Genomic DNA, 13,530 nt, shown 5'->3' on the forward strand with positions numbered 1-13,530 from the left:
ATTAGATATCCGAAACTGCCACATTTATTATTTTATAATAAAATGGTGTTTTGCTAAGCATTTGTATTTTAATGTAAGTTATTGAATATAGCTAAGCTAGTATGAATCAGTTAGATAGAATGTTACGCGCTGCCGCTACCAGTTGTGTTCATGTTTCTTACCTTGAGGTATGAGCGACCAGAAATCTTAAATTTAATGGTTATTTTATTACTTTGCGCTGTATTGCATTTTGTACTTCATTGTTTCATGAGTATGATGAATATTAATTAGTGAGTGACTGGAGTAACACACGATTTTAAACTTGTAAACCCTATTTTTTACACAAATAATGTGTTTGGGATCGTGTAACATGAATTTAAAACTAATACAGAGTTTTGTCAAATATGTATTGCTTCATTTTTAAGATATAATAATCAAATTTGTGTCTCAATGTCCTTTGATTATTAGTATTAAATAATATAACGTTGCATCAGAAAAGAAAATAACATGTTTATAATCTAAGTAAATGTATTTATAGACTGAAAGCAAGACAGGTTTCTTTTACATATTAAGTTGATCCTGTAGGAGTTTTATGGGTAATACTGAGTAGTTAAATAATGATGTATGTGCAAACTGTTTCGTTTCCATTTTTAGGTATTGTTTCAAATAAAGCCTTAACTTTAGGCATTGAGTATAACTAATTTAAGGAATCCTGAAGTTTGTTAAGTTCAGGATTTTGAAAATTCGTAAATATTCCAGATACCAAATAGATCTGGAATCTTTTAGATCTGGCAGGAGCTACAAGATCTGGTCTGTTGTTTACATGAATTTTATGTTTGTAAATATTACATAAAATCAATGTGTAACTTTCTCAGTTTTCCAGCTTACTAGTCTTTTCAGACATACGTGCAAGTTGAATTACGTCTATAGGCCGTAGTTCATTGTATTATTTGTAGATGCCGTAAATACTTTACTACATTCCCTACATAATTTCTGTGCACCCAACATTAATTTTACCGTTTTCTTACTAACTACGCAAATGCAGCGTTGCCATTTTATTTCGTTTGAGTGTACGTGTGTGACGTTTTGCTGGAAGCAGTGGTTGCCCTTGAAAATATCCGTCAGCCTCTCATGTTAGGATAGGATGGAGGAAGTTACTGGGGGAATTATTACGTATCTTAACCAATTAAGTAGGATGCTTTTCTCTCGCTCTCTTGTTGTGTGTGTGTGTGGCCTTTTGCTTGATTTTATTTCCAAACATAAAAATTAAAAATTGTACTTTGAGCAGTTATTGTGTCGAGAAAGAAAAATGGTAAGGCAACATTATATTATATTAAACTTTCGTGTTAGTGTTGGATATTCATATAAAATTTTGCTTAAATGAACTGTCGGGAAGAAATTCCAGTAGATCATAAAATTAATTTGATACCTAATACTTCAAACATTGAGATTCCAGTATTTAATAAAATAGTTGTGTATTTTCGATGCACATGAAAACGCTGGAGTTGCGTTTCTTGTTTGTACTTTAAGATAATTTTATTTTGCTTATCACTGGAATTTTAGAAAAAAAAATTCTTGTGTTGAATACCGAAATGTAATGATTTTCTATTTGCCACCTAATAAAATAACATCGTAGTTAAAGTTGTCATATTTAGTGTAATATGCAGTTATCTCTATCTATATAAAAAGTCCTGGTTGACTGATTGATAAATGCTCAGGCCAAACTGTTTGTCAGGAACTTGAAATATGGACTGGGCATAGGATTTGTGATGTAAGGTGTCATTAGGGAACGATTTTTGGAAATTCGACAGGCAGAGATGAAAGAGGGGTGGCAATTATCTTAAAATGTCCATATCTTGGAATCTTTGAATGTTAAAGACGTGAAATTCGCTACTTAGAGTTCTCATTTAAAATAAGTACACATGTTTCACAGTTTTTTTTTTTTTTTATATATGTGCCGTAGAAGCGAGAAAAGGCGAGAAGAAGAAAAATGGAGTTACAGGTGTTATAATTGGATGGCTATATCTCGAAATTCGTTAAGATTAGACATACGAAATTTGGCATTGAGATTTTTCATTTAAAATAATTGAAGACATTTTTAACTGTTTCCCTTAGAAGAAATGAGAAAAGAGGGGCTAATTGTTATTACAAGATGATCATATTTCGAAATCCTTTAAGGTTCGAGATATGTTAGGGATATGAGAGGTCCTACGCAGTAGGTCGAACAAATTGGGAGGGGGGGGGTCTGGGTGCGAAGTACCCACTAGCCGAAGACTACTATATAATAATGAAATAATTCCGATATCTAACAATTCTGTCTTCGTCAGAGTGGACGTCACTTTTTGAATACAAAATCGAGAGGATGATTACATGCTACTTCATCACAGATATTAGACTCAACAACTTAAGGACTGTGCAGAAATTCCCAGTACTCAATAAGCCTGTTCAGTAGGAAAATAGTGGTAAACTTATCAAGAAATATTAAACTTATTTTCGTACAAACGTTTATAACGAAATCACCTCGCCATTTTAATTCAGAGAAGCCAGGCACTGTGTTAACACATTTCTTGCACTTTGGAAAAATTGCTGAGAAAGCTTTATAGTAGAGTATGAAAAATGAAAGATTATACTCAAATCAACTAAAGGCTAAATGGTAGATTAACCGTTACCAAACGAGAAACTCGGGTTCAGTTCTCTGCCAGTGGAACATTTTTTGTCAGACAATAGTGCTTCCTAACAACCAACTAGATTATAATCATTCGTTCTTATGAAACAGTGTATTTTCAGATAGAAAGAAGGTTCGTTTCACAGTTGAAATTACGGTCGACTTCCAAACTATCGTAAAACAATACTAAAACTTGAAGTAGTACATTTGTAATTACTGATTGCAATAGAGTAATAAAACCTGTTCCTCGAACTTGAATCCACATAAAAAAGCCATTGCTTGCTACCCGTACTGTTCTATGGGGATAAAGGTTGATACCAAAAATCATTAATTTCAACCACTTTCGGTGTGAATAGAGGGGATAGAACCTATTCTTGAGATGCTGAATAGATTACAGAAACCGTTTCTTGATATATCTTACAGTTTATACTAGGGATGGCCAATTCCGGAATTTTTACTTTCCGGAATCCGGAAAGTAAAATCGAAAAATTCCGGAATTCAGAAAAATTCCGGAATTCCGAAAAATTCCGGATTTCGGAAAAATTCCGGAATTCGGAAAAATTCCGGAATTCAGAAAAATTCCGGATTTCGGAAAAATTCCGGAATTCAGAAAAATTCCGGAATTCAGAAAAATTCCGGATTTCGGAAAAATTCCGAAATTCAGAAAAAATCCGGAATTCGGAAAAATTCCGGAATTCGGAAAAAATCCGGATTTCAGAAAAATTCCGGAATTCGGAAAAATTATTTTTTCTTTTTGTAATCCTAAGAATGTATGATGCAAGTTAAGCTGAAACTTACATTCTAAAGTATACACTACTCAATCTTCCCATGGTTAATGAGATGTAGTCCAAAAGTACGATGCACTCCTAATATTTAATTTTTGTTTTACTGTGATATTGTCCAGAGGTAATACATATATCACACTGAGATAAACAACTTGACAGAATGAAGATATCATACGTAGTTTTCCAGAAAATCGTGAGAAACGAATTTTTATGAAGTTAAAATATGCGTCGCTTGTTGCCAGTGTGATGCAATTGATAACTTTTATGCTGGAATAGTCTTATTATTATTATTATTATTATTATTATTATTATTATTATTAATCGTTTGTGTACTGTAAAAGAAAAATATGAACCGTTAAGTAGTAGATTTTATCTGTTGTTTTTTGATATCTTCTAACAGTAATAACAAACTGCTTGTAAATACGCAATGATTATCAAGGACAATGGCATATTAATGTAAGGACTACTCTGCAGACTAGCAATAAACAATAACAGATAAACAATAGTTCCAAAAAAAAAAAAAAGTAACTAACTTGGGCACGTCAGAATGTTCGCGAGAATATAGGGAACCATTGAGACTATACGTGGTGTAATTATTACTCAAAGGGCCGTACAATGGAGGCATTAACGTTAATGTTAATGGTACTAATGAACACTTACTTGCTCTAACGGTTAACCTCATTTTTGAGATGATTCTTAGAAGTGGGTGTGTTGGCATGCAGTTAGAAGACATATCCATTATTTAAAAAGCACACGTTATCTGTGGAGTGCTAACGATTTGCGTCACTATCGAACACTAACATAGCACTAGCGACGTTTAAAGTCGAAATTGGAGTCTGACATAAGTGGCTTGTCAACTTCACGGACATTATATTTCCCTTGAATGCGAGAAATTTGCGCCCTACCACAAAAATAGGAAAAAATGCGCTCGCAATATATTTGCACTGGGATGTTTGCGCCCTACCGCAAAAAGAGGGGAAAATGCGCCGGCTATATATTTGCACTGGGATGTTAGCGCCCTACAATTCAACTTATTTTTGTATTGTGTAAAGTAACTTCCACTCACACTTGAACTAGGCTTGCCTCTCATCGTCTCAGAGAGTTACTCCATCCGTTATAATATTCCGAACAAATGAAAAAAAAAAATACAATTTTAGTTCACTAAAGGGCAATCCATACAAATACAATTTTTCATTATACTACAAAATTTACAATAAAAGTATAAATGACTGATATATAATTATTTATTAATATAATCAAAGAGTATAATTTAATCTACAAAAGGCTGTTTGGCTCTACCGAGATATCTCTGTTCACAATCCTTGCGAGTTGTTTGGCTTTCTGGACACAAAATATAGAAAAGAAAATGTAAAGTGAATGTAAAATCAGTTCAGTAATATTATCAAGAAAACTATGTACAGTGTGTTTACTTGCTGGAATTACACTTTAAACACACAATTGCGTTCAGTCGTTCTTTCAGAAAAAATGTTCCGGGGGGCACACTTAGTATTCCGGAGGGGGTCACTGCTGGTACTATTCTATTTATTATTATATTATAGACGTATTATTTTGGTCTCCTCCGAGGGGGCACTTTGAGAGCTCTGGGGAGGCCAGTGTTCCCCCAAAATCATCTCTGGAAGAAGCAGTGATTGCGTTGATCCGTTGTGTTCTTTTGGCTTATATTGAAGTTATTCTCCCCTTATATAGCCACAATGAAAATAAATCACAAATGGCATGGTTGTGGGGGGAGGATTGTTTATGCTGTAATGTCAGCCCTTCCGAGCAAATGCGTAAGCTCGAATAGGTTCTTTTATTTCGCAGGGCTCAAACTTCCCGGTGGAGGTACATTGCAGGCGCAATTTTCCTTGTTCTTGAGGTAGGGCGCAAATTTCCCAGACGCAAAATTCTCGACACCGTTCGAATGACCTCGGAAGACTATATCTTTTTCAATACTTTTTTATAATTTTTTACTCGAGATATCTTCATAGCTTCTTATTAAAATACTTACTAATATATCCTCATTTTATTGTCCTAACCAATCAATATGGGTATGTTGTCAGTAAAATATTTAGATTGATCGAGCCTCTGGTGTGTAACCACAGTATTTCATATCATCCCTCCATTAGAAATCTTGGCTAAACGAACCAATATATGTTGCCAATAAAATAGTTTAGAATGATTGAGCCCCTGGTAAATAACCACAGTATTTCGTGACAGACCCCCCTTTCCTATTACCATATTCTAGCTACGTGCCTGACTCAGCTAATTCTCTACATTCTTTACCAAGCACACATTTTCTAAAGCGGAAAATGCTCTCTAAATACCTAAGCTCATTATTTTCAGCAGATGCACAAATTGGGTAACATTCTATCTACATGAATGTTATATATGTCGATTACTGGAAACCGTTTCTCGCTATCTATTACCATATTTACTATATAATGATTAACGTTAAAACCGGAAATGGTTGATTTGTACCGCTTCCGGTTTGAATATTACATTCATCATATTCGGGAACTCGATTCTTAACTATTGACTCTGTACATCGTGGCCAAAATTGATGGTAATCCATCAGATAGTACTTGAGACTGTTTGTTTCACTGACGGACAGAATGAATATATGGCTATAGAGTTTTGATAAACTAAATTCGTTAATGAGTGATGATGGAACAAATATAAGAAAGGGAACCAAGAGTAGGCCTACCACCGGAAAAATTTTCGAACACAAAATTAGCCATCGAAAACCCACATGTCCTGGGTTAGAATACCATAGATGAAAACTCTACCACTGAGTCATCAATCACCCGCTTATTAGTTTTATTAATTATTATATTAATATAAATTAATGAATGCCTGCTTATGTTAATTATTGAACAATTACATTGTATACTTCGTAAAGTCAAAAATTATAAATTTGTATTTACTGTACATACAGTGAGCGCAGAAAGTGTTCGTACACCTATGCTATTGAAACGAGAATGCCTGCGAAAAAGAAACAGAAAATTTAAGAAGTGTAATAACACACACAATATGAATAATGAAAACTAAGCTTTATGAATATATCAATAAAGAACCACGAAGACAAGTTTAATGGTCAGAAAGTAAATAAATTCCGTAGAAAGTGTATAGAGTAGACGCAAAAAGAGATCGTACACCTGACGTACGAATACGAAACAAAGATACCACAACTGGGGTTCACTAGTATTCACCTGATTATACACCTCTGTTTATAGCATGACGAATAACAGAATGAGTTTAGTTGTGAATAGGAGTGAAAAAACTGCACGGTGGGCTGTAAAAATGGGAAGCAACCGAACAGAAACAAATGAGAAGACAAGAAAAGTAATTATTAAATTGCATAAGAAGGCTAAATCTTTGAGAAAGATAGCAAACCTTGCAGACAGACCTCGTTCAACAGTACAAACAATAATTGCGATGTATAATGTTTCTATCACTGTGCGAAAAAAAAAAAAAAAAAAAAAAACTGGAAGACCAAGAGTGTTGAGTGAACAAGATAAACATTACATTATTAGGGAAAGAAAAAAGGTTCCGAAAAGTAGTGCTGTGCAATTGGCAACGGATCTGGAAACACGCGGTGTTAAAGTATCAGCCAGTACAGTGCGGAATATTTGCAGGGTATCATGGTCGGATAGCCAGGAAAATGTTATGGGTGAACAAGACAAATCGTATAAAGAGACTAAAGTTTGAAAAAGAGTATAAAGATAAGGGATCAGGCTTCTTTCTGGAATAGGGTCATATTTTCGGACGAAAGTAAATTTAATCTTATCGAATCCAATGGGAGGCGTATGGTATGACGCAAGGTGAATACAGAGATGAATCCTCAAAATCTCGTCCCTAAAGTAAGACACGGAGGAGGGTCCGTGCTCGTCTGGGGTTGTATGAGTGCCTCAGGAGTGGGTCGTCTCCACTTTATCGATGGAGTGATGATCCACAAAGTGTATATTAACATATTAAAGGAAAATCTCCATACTAGTGCGCAGAAAACAATTTATTGTTCAGCAAGGCAACAACTCCAAACATACAGTGGAAAATACTCGATTGTGGCTACTCTATAATACCTTGAAACAGCTTCGCACACCTCCCCAATCCCCAGACATGAACCCCATAGAACATCTATGGTCTGTTCTGGTGACAAGAATCAGAAGGCACAGCTTCTCTACTAAAGAAGGCCTGAGAAAAGCTATTCAAGAAGAATGGGACATAATCAGTCCCGAAGCTACTAACTAACTCTATGGCCTATGGAACCCGGAGGTTCAATGCCGCGTTCACAAAAGCTCTCCACTGACTTCTATAGTCCCGAAGCTACAGAACTACGAACTACTACAGGTGAAATCAATGCCACGAAGACTACAGACAATCATTAACGCACAGGGTAATCCCACAAAATATTAAATAACGTAATATACTTTATAAGCATTAATTCAATCATAAGTGTACGGTGACTTTTTGGGTTTACAAAAAAGGAATTCTCTCTTTTCTTCTGAGCAAAACAGTGATTGTCTTTGTTTGGCCTTTCTCTTGTATATAGAAATAAAATGTATGAATGTGTAGTCTTAATTCTGGTTATATATATATTTTCCACCTCCCGTTCTCATGCTAGCTGTTTTCAATATAAAGTATGCATGGTGTACGAGCACTTTCTGCGCTCACTGTAGGTATGTTGACAATAATCGAATGTTATTAGAATATTTGTTGAGATTTCTTTTCCTTCACTGCCTTTCGCCTAATTAAAAAGTAGTTTGCAGTGCTTTGGAGCAGCTGCAGGTGGGAACGCGATAATGTTTGAGACATACCGGCGACTTTTTTGTGTGTGAAAATAAGACCTTCTCATAAAGCAGTAAATAACTGCAGTAGCAATTGTCTACGTAAGTGATAAAGACATATCCAACTACAAGAAACTAATACAGTATATATATTCATTATTGTGTTTCTCTTTTAACAGCTACTAGCTAGGGATGGCCAATTCCAGAATTTTTACTTTCCGGAATCCGGAGAGTAAAATCGGAAAAATACCGAATTTTTTCTGAAATCCGGATTTTTTCCGAATTCCGGAATTTTTCCGAATTCCGGATTTTTTCTGAATTTCGGAATTTTTCCGAATTCCGGAATTTTTCTGAATTCCGGATTTTTCTGAAATCCGGAATTTTTCCGAATTCCGGAATTTTTCCGAAATCCGGAATTTTTCCGAATTCCGGAAAACAAAATTTCCGGAATCCGGATTCCGGAAAATTTTGGCCATCCTTAGTTTATACCCTATGAAAATCAGTATTGAACCCACAAGTACTAATAAATTTAACCACTTCGGTTTCGATAGTGTTGCGGGTTGTGTAACCTTCGAACAGTGTATGGATTGAAAAAAAAATTGTCGGGATCCATTTCCGTTTCTGTTCTACAGCGATAAATTTCGAAACCGGAAAAGATGAATTTGAACCACTTACGGTTTGAATACAGGATTAACGGAAAGGATGAAATATAATTTTGGGAAGCTGAACCGATTGAGAAAACAGCATCTCGATATACCGTTTTTGTTCTATGAAAATCAGTATAGAAACCGTACGTAGTAGTGACTTTCAACCACTTCCGGTTTCGGTAGAGTATTGCGGAATATGATATGTTCTCTTGAGACCTTGAATTGATTGCAGAAAACCATTTGTTGCTGTTACCATTTTTGCTCTATGGCGATAAATGTTGCATCTGAAAATTGCTACTTTGAACCACTTCCGATTTGAATAGAGGGTTAATGATGAAGATTGAATCTATTCCTGAGAAGATGAATCGAATGCAGAAAACCACACCTCAATATCTATTATCGATTTAGCTCTATGGAACTCGGTATTGAAACCGGAAGTAAATAGGCAATTTGAACTATTTCTGGTATTTAGTTTGGTTCGGGTTGCGATTATATGTTCTTTTGAGATCCTGAACTGATTGCAGAAAACCTTTGTCGTTATCTATTATTATTATTATTATTATTATTATTTTATGGCGATGTTAAGCTGGAAATGGTTAATTTGAACCACTTTCGGTTTGAATAGTGGGTAAACGAAGATGAAACCTGTTCTTAGGGCACTGAATCGACTAAAAAAAAAAAAAAATCTCTTACACTTTTTTCTGATATTTGGCGACAGACGGACGGACAGAAAAAGCCGTTCTATAAGATTCCCGGCATTTATACATAACAGTTTGGAAGTCTAATAATTATTGAATTCCTAAGATATTACATATTTTCATAATTTTTATTTTTAAGAGTGGTGTGGGTTATTTCACTTTTGGCTTAGCGCTTGTGGCAAAGTCAAAAAACAGTTAACCGTCTACATACAGCCACGTCTGGCAAGATAGCCCCCCACTTTAGAAAATTGAAACAATGACTAGGTCATTCGTTTGTACCATTATCCTTATAAGGTTACTTGAGAGGTCACCTGAGGGGAAGATATCTTGACGCCCCCGTACCACAGCACAAAAAGTTACCCCACGTACCCCGAAAGGGGGTGAGGATAAAGGGTTGCGTTTGGTATCATTGGATAGCTTTTTCAAAACTTTAATACGTGCTATTTTTGCTTTGCTGATCTGTTTTATTTCGCGAGATGTTGGACCGTTCCGAGACTTTTCCGCACCCTGTATAACTATGTTGGGTTGGCACAATCGTTAATCGGATGGTATGGCGGAGTATGTCAAACAATATCACCCTGTTGATCTTTGCATGTTACAAATTTCATGTATTTATTTTTATTGTTATATTTATTAATTAGAAGTTACAAGATAGTTTCAAAATAAATGGTTCACTATATGTACACTCATGTCCAAAATTATTGTCGCATGTCTATACATATATTGTTCTAGGAATATAATTTGATAATGAATTCGCCCGGTGTTTCTTATAATGTTAGTATGTGTATAATCGGCAAAGACATGTATGTGGCAAATTTCATGTCAAAAGAGCAGTAAATAAGAACAATAAAACGAAAATAGAACTTTCTTCTCCATTTAGCAACATTTTGTTTTACTCATTCTAATTTTCGTATTTATAGTTCTTTCCCTATGAAATTTACCACAAATATACTTTTCCCGATTATACACATAGTATCAGCATTAGAAGTGCCCTGCAGCATCATTATCAAATTATATTCTTACAAGAAGACAGTTAAAGATATGCGACAACCATTTTGGACATGAGTGTACGTATATGGTCATAGTCTTCGGATATACCATATGCTGTGCACTTTCTTTTGAACTGTAATTTTGTTATTTATCCTATATATGTAAATAATAATTCGAATTGAATTCTAGAATGTTATTTATTTGACTACAGAAGTGAGGCAGTTTTCTTTTCACACGCCACTACCAAACTCCTTTTTCAGTTATCAGTTTTTTTGTGCGAGTTGTATAGTAGGGTAGCTTTTAAGTTTGAAATTTGCTAAAAGAGGCCGTTCCATGTGATATGAATGCAGTTACTTTTGTTTATATTTCACTAAATTATGCATTGATTCTTCGGAAACTATATTAATGTAGTTTTTTTTTTATGTATATTTTAAGAAATGACCTTTCGTGTTCAAAGGCAGTTATGACATTAAAGCCTCCATATAAATAAAACAGCACTTTAGACACAAGCGTTCCTACATAAGCTGTGGTGCTTTAAATGAGCAGACAGTGAAGCGACTTTTAGATTGTCGCTGTTCATTGCAACAGTTGTCGGTGGTTTTCGAGCATGCTCATTCAACTGTAATTATCACGCGTGCTTTGAGCTTCATCTCGATGTTTTTGACATGCCTGCAGCGTTACTGAATAAAACTAGTAAACTAATCGTGATAGGTTATAACGATAATGACATTTCATTTCTAAAACAGTTATTATATATTTTTCATGTTAGTTATTCGTAAGTTACAATAAAACATAGGTTGGATAAAAAGTAATAGCAACACTATTCTCACGTCGGAGATTTGTGTTACAGCACTACAAAAATTCCGTAGCTCATAAGGGAATGTGAGACGATAAAGTGTCTAGAGTGGTAACATGTGTGTGTTATACAGTCAAAAGCAACAGTGATGTAAATTAGAGGAGAAAAGTGGCAACACCATAACATTGTTTCGGAAAGACGAAAAACGCATGTGTCAAGATTGACCTGGTGCGTGAGTGCAGTGTACAACAATGTTTTCAGAGACTTCGTCACGACCATTTCGGAAAAACAAAGTAACCATTTGCGTGAAAAACGGAACCCATCATTCTTGTCATAATGGCGGTCCGTGCGGGACATCGACAAACAGTGACGTGTTGATGCTGTACGACGCCTTCCACCCGTGTGAGAGAAGGTGATAGAGGTGAAAAGCGATTACATTGAAGGAGTGTAACAGGCGTCCTGTACATAAAGCCAAGTACGAAAAATAACATTGTTTACATTACTTTTTATCCAACCCTTACTATCACTTGGATTTCTTAAGCATATCAAGTGCTCACAAAGTTACGAGTTTCACATCACTATTATAATTTCCTCTTGTTGTCTTAGTGTAACTCGCCATTCTTACTTGTCCCCTCAAAATATTGAACGAAGGAGAAAAATCCGATAACATAAGTTTTTTTTTTCTTTCTGAATTTTGAAATAATGAACATAGGCAGTGAACCGGTTTCACAATTAACAGTAGAAGTCTGCTTGGGGGTCTTTTTGACCCCAACATATTTTATTATATTTCTTACACTTTTGCTTGTATTAAATATTGATGATTATATGGGTTATGCACATGGATTACTATTATACTATTATTTAAAATCTTTTAATTAACTCGAAATCAGTGAAATGAATAAATAACAAACGCAATTACTGCTAAGATAAGTGTGGGGTCTAATTTGACCCCATGCGGACTTAACGTTACAATATTCAAGGCGAACTTCTAGTGTTAATATATACTCAAGAATCAAAACCTGTAATCTCAACTAGTAATTAAAACCTTCTAAGACAATGTATTTAACTTAATTTGGTTACAATATCAGTGTATGAAGTACTTGAAACTGGGAACATTCTGCCTTAAAGTAGTATTGTTGATAAAATAGACAGACTTAATTGTAAAATTACTTATTTATTTTTTAAAAAATTGAATTATGAGCCGAGGACTTTGTGTATATGCTATTCTTTCTTATATATAGTATTCCAATTTTTGAATGCAATTCGTTCTTCTCTTTTTCTTGCTTTCCTTTCTTCTGCCCTATTGCGTGTCTGTTGCCAGGTGACTCTTGGTTTCTTAATTGTCGGAGAAACAAAATACACTTTTTTTGGTTAGAATAATAAGTAATTAGAAGGTTTTCCTCACAGTCTAATACGTCAGTGTACTATGATCTCTTCCGCAAATATAATGCCCCAATAAATTGTTCGTGTTCCAAGAACAGTTTGCTGGTTATTTTCTCTCTTGACTCTTATGAGTTGATATGTAAAGTTATTTGTTAAATTTAACGAAAAATATATATTTTTTCCTGTTGCGAAAAATCGCAGGTTCGATTCCAGCCCGTGTGAATAGTGCAACCAGTTTTTTTTTTTCTGCCTTTTAGTTCGTGATATAACTGCCTGCCGAACTGGAGGTCCGAAGTGAAGTCAAAACAAAATTTTGCCCTATTCATTATTAACAAACTGCCAATTTATTTAAATATGTCAAAGTATTTTAAAATATTTACATGTAATTTTGTACTTCTGCTAACGTAAATATTTTTAAGAAATAATAATATGATATTAATGACGACTCTTTAAAATAATTAGCGTACGTATGAACTTTTTTTTTTTTTTTAATATTTTGCTTGCCTGTGGATGAAAATTTTCCTGGCAAATTAAAATGATACGTGAATTATGAGTCATTGAGAATGAAGAAGCATCTCTGAACTGAGGCTGATGTTAAATTGGCAGCGAAGCGTGAACATGTGCCATGCATGATGCTTGCTGTAGAGCTGTCGTAATTTGATTTTCGTTCTCGTTAAGTCGTCATACCGGGAAAGCGAGAGGAGAGCGAGGGATGAAATTGGATTTGGTTATGTAGAGTGAAAATTGGAAGAGTGTCATTCTGCTGGCCACTCTTAACTACAGAGACTACCAAATGTATCCTC

General features: G+C 34.8%; 1 protein-coding gene across 7 annotated transcripts in view; it reads left to right on the forward strand.

Annotated features, from left to right (window-relative positions):
* LOC145660548 (mitogen-activated protein kinase kinase kinase 10-like) overlaps positions 1 to 13,530 on the forward strand; it is a 277,801-nt gene that overhangs the window by 137,997 nt on the left and 126,274 nt on the right. Inside the window, exon 1 of one of the 7 annotated variants that reach the window (XM_081725757.1) lies at positions 1,267 to 1,291. The exons of the other annotated variants lie outside the window; for them this stretch is intronic. The gene's annotated coding sequence lies outside the window, so the exon portion shown is untranslated. Of the gene's footprint in view, positions 1 to 1,266; positions 1,292 to 13,530 lie in introns of those variants that run through there. 7 annotated transcript variants of the gene reach the window in all.

This window comes from Thermobia domestica, chromosome 9 (genome assembly GCF_964235325.1).
Source record: "Thermobia domestica chromosome 9, izTheDome1.hap1.1, whole genome shotgun sequence".
Classification (NCBI taxonomy): Eukaryota; Metazoa; Arthropoda; class Insecta; order Zygentoma; family Lepismatidae; genus Thermobia; species Thermobia domestica.